Genomic DNA, 6,802 nt, shown 5'->3' with positions numbered 1-6,802 from the left:
GTGTTGTCCCCCTCCTTTTTTTTAAGGCTGCACAATTTTCCATTTTATCAATGTCCCCATTTGAGCAGTCCCTTGATGAGGGCCATACAGTTGCTCCCGGTTTTGTGGGTTGCTACCAACAAAACAGCACCTGTCTTAAAACAACTTTGCATTGAAGCAATTTGGAGTCTAGAACTGGGGAGAGCCTCGGTGAAAAATTATTAGCATGCAGCCTCTGCCTGTTCTTTCTTGCAAAGAGCAACTAGGCTGGATGGACTTTTCAACATTTCCCCTTTTGGGGGAAGAAAAAGAGGCGGTTGGCAGAGGGGCCCTCCTTAGCTTTTTCTTGCTCCTTTCCTTTTCCCTTCCAGCCAGATGTGACAGATGCTCATCAGCTGTGGTCAATGATCTTTAGCACCTTGTTCCAAGGCATGACCTGCAGGCCAGCAGCATCCACAATGCTGAATGTGGGTTACAAATGCAGAATATGTTTCTACTGAGTCAAAGCTGCAGTTTAACAATATCTGCAGCTGATTCCCATTCATGTTAGAGTTTGAGAGGAGCTGACTAGCAGCCTTAACAGATTTAGCTCATGAGCCAGTTGGCTGCCTGTGTAGAGAGACAGAAACTAGGAGGTGAATGGTCCCTGTGCACAAAACTCCCTAAGAGTAAAGGGAAATGCTGGAGCTCTACATCAGGGGCCTCTCTGTTGAAGCTGATCCTGAAAGTGTCCACATATTGAATCTGGACATCTGAAAATGACTTGGGGGGTGGTGGCTAATGACGAAGGCAGTAGAGCTGCTGAAAGGAAAAGCCCCTGAGTATTAGAAATCCCTTCTCCTAGACTGGCCATATGGATATCAGAGAGGGCCATGGTATGGGAGGGTCTTCTCCTCTCTTCAGACTGCTCTAGTCCCCCCTTGCATAGGAGGAAACTTACTGTCCTTTCTATAGGATTTCCTAGATTATACGTTTGTCCAAAGAAGAGTGATTAGCAGTTGATCTAATTAGCTTTTTTATAAAGACATTTTTCTATAAGTGAAGGAAAGTACTAAACTTAATAATTTCTGATTATAAAGCTGACATAATGTTAATTTGAAATAATATTAGCTGCTCCCATCGCTTAAGCTGCCCCAGAAAGTTTAATACTTCTTTTCACTTATAGAAAAATGTCTTTATAAAAAAGCTAATTTGGTCATGGGATTGGATCAGCTTAACTGATGGGATCTTAGGGGGACACTTAGTGGTCCAGAGACCCAGAGCCTGGGAGGACATGTAGTCTCTGAGTGCTTGGCACCAAAAACCTAGCAACAGGGAGTAGTGGTGAACATCAGAATGGGCTAGACCAGCTGGGGGAACAGAAGGGCTCTATACCCCTCTTCCTGCAGCCGCCAACCACTACACATGGACCACGAAATCCTTTTCTTTCCATTTTAGAAGGGTTGCTTCAATCTGCCACTTCTTGGAATGGTGGCTTTTTTCTGGGAGGCATTATTGTCTAGCAGTTAAGAGTATGGGCCTTGGTATTGGCCAGATATGTATTTGAATTCCAGTTCCAGCCCTTACTAGTGTTGTGACCCTTGGCGAGTTATTTAACCTCTTTCATTCCTGTCATCTGCAAAGGGAGAAAAATTGTACCTACTCTCAGAGCTGCTATAAAGATTAAAGGAGATGCTGCATTTAAGGCACTTGTCAGTGTATTTGGCACAGAGTAAATGTTCAATACTTGTTAGTTGCTGCTATTTTTAAATGGTGGTTAGAGGGTCTGGGGAAGGAAGGGGAGCCAAAGGCGAAGGAGACATCATGGAGACAGGGTTCATCTGTGAGCGCACTGACCTGTGGAGAAGCAGGGACCATCTCCTGCTGAGTCCAGCCCCTGGAGACCTTTGGGAGTGACTTTCCCTCTCTGTGGTGTCAGCTGCCTTGGGCCAGCTCCAGGGGTGGGTGCTCTCAAATGATCCTGACTCACCTTTGGACCTCTCCTTCCTGGGAAGGCTTCTGTCTGAGCTCTTTTCTGGTGTTTCCACCTGGGCCTGTGAGAATTGGCTCCTTCTGGATTGTCTCAGGGGCACAGCAGGAAGCCAGTGACTGGGGGTCCAGGACACACAGGGGGTGATGCCTCGGGGTGCACATCATCCTGGGTGCATGAGGACCCTCTGGGCTCCTGGTACAGGGCTGACCCTCCCCCGGGAGCCTCTAACTTTAGCTTAATAGAGTGTGAGACTCCAGAGGGAAAGAAAATTACACAGAAACCCATCACAGAGCACTCACACAATAATTGACACAATAATTTTTTTTCTCGTTAACAATGAAGAGATTGCTAGTGATATTTTTTTCTCTTTCCCTTAAGAGAAAACTGAGGCTCAATAAGGCTCACTTAATTTTCTTTGGATCACCCAACAAATCATTGGTAATAATAATAATTGCAAGTAACATTTGTATAGTTTAACAATAGCTTGCATGTATGTTATATCATCTTATCTTCAGACAAACCTCCTGAGTTCTGCTCAGCAAACATTATTATCTCCATGTAATAGAGGAGGAAATTGAGGTTCAAGGAAGTGATGTGATTAATCCAAGGTCACGTCTGGCAAGTGACACAGTCAGGTCCAAAGCCAGGTTCTTCTGGCCTTTGATCTTGGCTTCCTCCCACAGCTCCCAGCCTCTGGGGGTTCAGTCATCTTGGAGTTATTTGATGTAACTGGTCTAGTCTGGAGGACCAATCCAAAGTTTTTCAGGAGAGGCACACAACGGCTTCAACGCCATACTCTGTACTATAGCACCACCATCCTTGATGATATTCCTGCTCTACCCTTTATTAGCAGTTTCTGATAACAAGATTCCTTTCTCTTTTCCTCCAGGCCTTTGTCCTTATTTTGGTGACCTGTCTGTGGTACTGTTTGTCATAGGACATGGGGCCTGCAGCTGAATTCCACATGGGTGGCTGTGGCCTGGTTTCCTGATGGCACTTTTCTCCCCATGTTATCTCTGCCTGGACTCCTCTTCATTTTTCCATATCATGACTCCAAGGGTTCTCAGTCCCACTACATTCCTTATGGTTGTCACCTCCTGGAGTACCCCACTGATGACGACAGCTTGTCTCACCTTAGACTTGTCATTATCACAGTCTTTCCTGTGCTTTCTTGTGGGACCAGCTTTTTTACCTCTCAGCTGCTGCTTCTGAATCTGTCTCGTGCCCATGGGATTTCCAACCTCTTTTTCCATGAATCATGGTGGCTTCACTTTCTACCTCTATTTGGCTGCAGGCATCTGAGTCATGCCTGAGTGGTCCTGAGATGTGGCAGCTCTTTACTTTCTCTATCTTGAGAACCTGTTGAGAATCCTTCTGACAGAAGGATCTGCAATGCCTGTTTGCTATATGATTTAAGAATAATTCTACTATAGAAATGAAGAAAAACTAAGTAGAGAACCTAGGAACTTGTGAGAAAGGAAGTAGAGAGTATGTGTGATGAACATGTAGAGGAGGCATGAAAGGACCAGGAGGCACCACATGCTCATGAAGCACATGAGACACCTAATATTCATGAAGCACCCAACACTCATGAAGTCTTAAGTTGGCACCCTTGGATGATGTCCAGTTTTGGTCCCACTTGTTCCCTGTCCAAGGCATACAGATAAAAAGCTTGGCTGCTTAGCAAACCACTGGTGAGCTGCAGCTATTGGTCAGGCATGCTTTCTCCTGTGTCTCTTGGATAGATCACATGTTGGCTCCAGGCATCTTCTGTCCACTGAACCCCATTGTGCATCCCCAACTCTGGTCCTAATGACTATATGTCAGTAGGGAACCTGATGAGACAGAGAAAGAGAATGAGAGAATAAAAGATCGAGAAGGGAGACACACACACACACACACACACACACACACACACATTGTATAACACAAGATTCGGGTTGTGTTTTCCTTCCCTGCTCACACTCTCTCCTAAATGTGTTTGTTTCCCCTTGTTTCTCCTTGTATTTTAAAATTTGATGTAATAAACCATGTGATTTGAGCACCTTAATTTGGTTCATGAGATTTTCTGCTCTATGACTTCTAGGATAGCACCAAGGTAATTTCCCACATGGCCAGTGCCCTGTAGCTTCGTGTCATGAGCAGTATCTGGCTCTGTCCCATCAGTGGTTTCACGTGAGGGCATGGAGATGAGGCATCCTGGCACATGAAGCACAGGAAGGATACCGTAGGAAGGTGACAGAGGGGTCAGAAGTGATTCCTGGGCTCTCTACACCAAGTTTGTTTGTGTGGCAGTTTTGCCACAGCTGGCCAGGTACCAACCAGGGTGCCCCTGTGCACAGAACCTCAGCTTCTTCTCATTCTCTGCTCTGAGTCTGAGAAGTCTGTTTCTTTTTCTGTATCTTGGCTCCCTGAGGCAGAGTGTGAGGACTGGAAGATTTGACAAGAAGGGACCCTGACGAAACTGCTTCTCCAAAGTGAAGATGTAAGGGATTGACTCTTCTCCTTTGTAATTTGTGACCCTGAATCTCCTGCCCCACTGGAATATTATTATGCAAAGCAAAGGGCTTTGTTAGGCAGATGATTTGTTTGTGGGAAGGAAATCCAGTGTCTCCACTCCAGAGATTTGTGGAGAGCTTGGAGAAGGCAATGGATGGACTCTGGAAAGACCCACAAATTCCCTCTGCAGGGTTAGAAGTCTGATGTCTATTATGGATCTTGACTATCCTACCTACTATCAGAAATCACACTCATATTCCTCAAATATCCCATTCATCATCATATTCTGCACAAGAGCATGTAATGGCTCCCTGAAATTTTATGAAACAACTTGAACAGGCTGAGAATCATGAGTTTCATTTTTCTTCTAATCACTGCCTTCAACCTACTCAGTCAGAGTTTTCTTCCAAACCCTTGATGACTTCTTGGGCATGAATAACCACTTTCAAATATAAAAGCAATTACTCTATTATAGATTAATTATTGGCTCCAGTTCTTCTTTCTCTATATTCATGTCCTTTCTCCATTTTATTCTCAGTTCTTGTCACAAAAGTCTGAGTGTACTTCCTATTCCTTTAATTTGGGCTTGGCCATGGGACTTCAGTGTGTTTATATTCATGAGGCAGGTGGGGGACTGAATATAATTGTGCATATGGTTTGCACTCTTGCATATTTGCCTTTGTCACAATAAGAACACGCCTGGGCTAGTTTGGGGCTCCTAGAGGATGAGTACAGCCAAGCCATCCCACTTGAGCATTCCAACTGACCAGCCCCCAATGAAGATCAGCCTACATCAGCAGACCCAAGTTGAAATGCAGATATGTGAGCAATAAAGCATTATTGCTTTTTAAGACCATTGAATTTTTGGGTGGTTTGTTACACAGCAGTCACTAATTGATTCAATCTTATTCTTATAAGAGAGCTTTCCTTTCAGACATTATTTTAGTTATCCATTGCTACATATCAAACCACCCCAAGATTTAATGGCTTAAAACAACAACACTTTGTTATTTTCATGATTCTATAACCTGGTCTTGGCTAAGTTGGGTTCTTCTCTACCTGGTGTCTGCTGAGCTGGAACATTCAAGATGGCTTCTTCACTCACCTACATCTGGTACCTCAGAAGGGATGGCAAGAGCTGGGGGTGATGATATCTTTCTTTCTTCTTTTGACCTCTCCATGTGGGTTGGGTTTCCTCATAGCATGATGGTTTCAGGATGGTCAGAGTTCTTATGCCACAGCTGGCTTCCAAGAGGAAGGAAACATTGTTTCCCATCCTCTTAAAGGTTAGTACTGGGAGTGTACTTCTACTCTGTTCTAATGTTAAAAGAAAGTCAGAAGATCAGCCCAGATTCAAAAGGGAAAGAAACAAACTCCACCTAATGACTGATGATATGGAGAATCTTTTCAGATGTTTATTTGTATATCTTATTTGGAAAAATGTCTATTCAAGTCTTTATTAATTTTAAAAAAAATAGATTCACTTGACCTTTTGTTGTTGAGTTGTAGGAATTCTTTATATATTCTAGATATCAAATGCTTATCAGATAGATACCACTAGCATGCACCTGTGTTTACCAAGCTGACCTTCTGTTGCCATTGTTGACTGTTGGGTTTGCTGATAGCAGTAACCAAGTGGCCCTGTGCTCTTGAAATTCTGTGATTATTGGATACATCAGCAGCTACCTAGAGGAGGTTTGGTTATATTGGATTCATTCCATGATGGTGGAAGCAACAATTGATTTCCAAATACTCTGAATTTGGACTGCATTTCATTTCCTGTCTTGGCTCTGCTGGCACCACCATCCATATGCCAGGGGTTCTCAACTGCAAGAGATTTCAGTTACCAGGGGACGTTCAACATTGTCTGGAGACATTTCTGATTGTCACATTTGGGCAGGGTTTGCTACTATCATCTGGTGGGTAAAACTCAGGGATACAGCTAAACATCCCACAATGCACAGGACAGCCCCTGCCACAAAGATTTATCCAAAGAATTATCCAGCCCCAAACATCAAGAGTGCCATGGTTGTGAAACCCTCTTTTGTACCATTAAGATGTCCTCCAGATGCCTTAACTGTAAGAAACTTACCTGTAGTTAAAGAAATAAGATGGGAGTGTATTGGCTAAGGATGGTGCTCAGCTGAAGTAACAGAAAACCTGATTAAACAGACTTTCAATTTTCTCAAGTAAGTTCCTGTTTTTGGTTAAGCTTCTCAGAAATGTCAGGATTGAGATCTTTGATTCTCTTGCTTTTTTTCGTGTTGCAAGATGATCTACTAGAACATACATGTCACAAGAGCAGGGATATTTGTTTTGTTATTGTGTATTCCTAGTGTTTGGAAGAGTGCC

This window comes from Choloepus didactylus, chromosome 6 (genome assembly GCF_015220235.1).
Source record: "Choloepus didactylus isolate mChoDid1 chromosome 6, mChoDid1.pri, whole genome shotgun sequence".
Lineage (NCBI taxonomy): Eukaryota > Metazoa > Chordata > Mammalia > Pilosa > Megalonychidae > Choloepus > Choloepus didactylus.
This window is presented reverse-complemented; position numbering follows the sequence as displayed.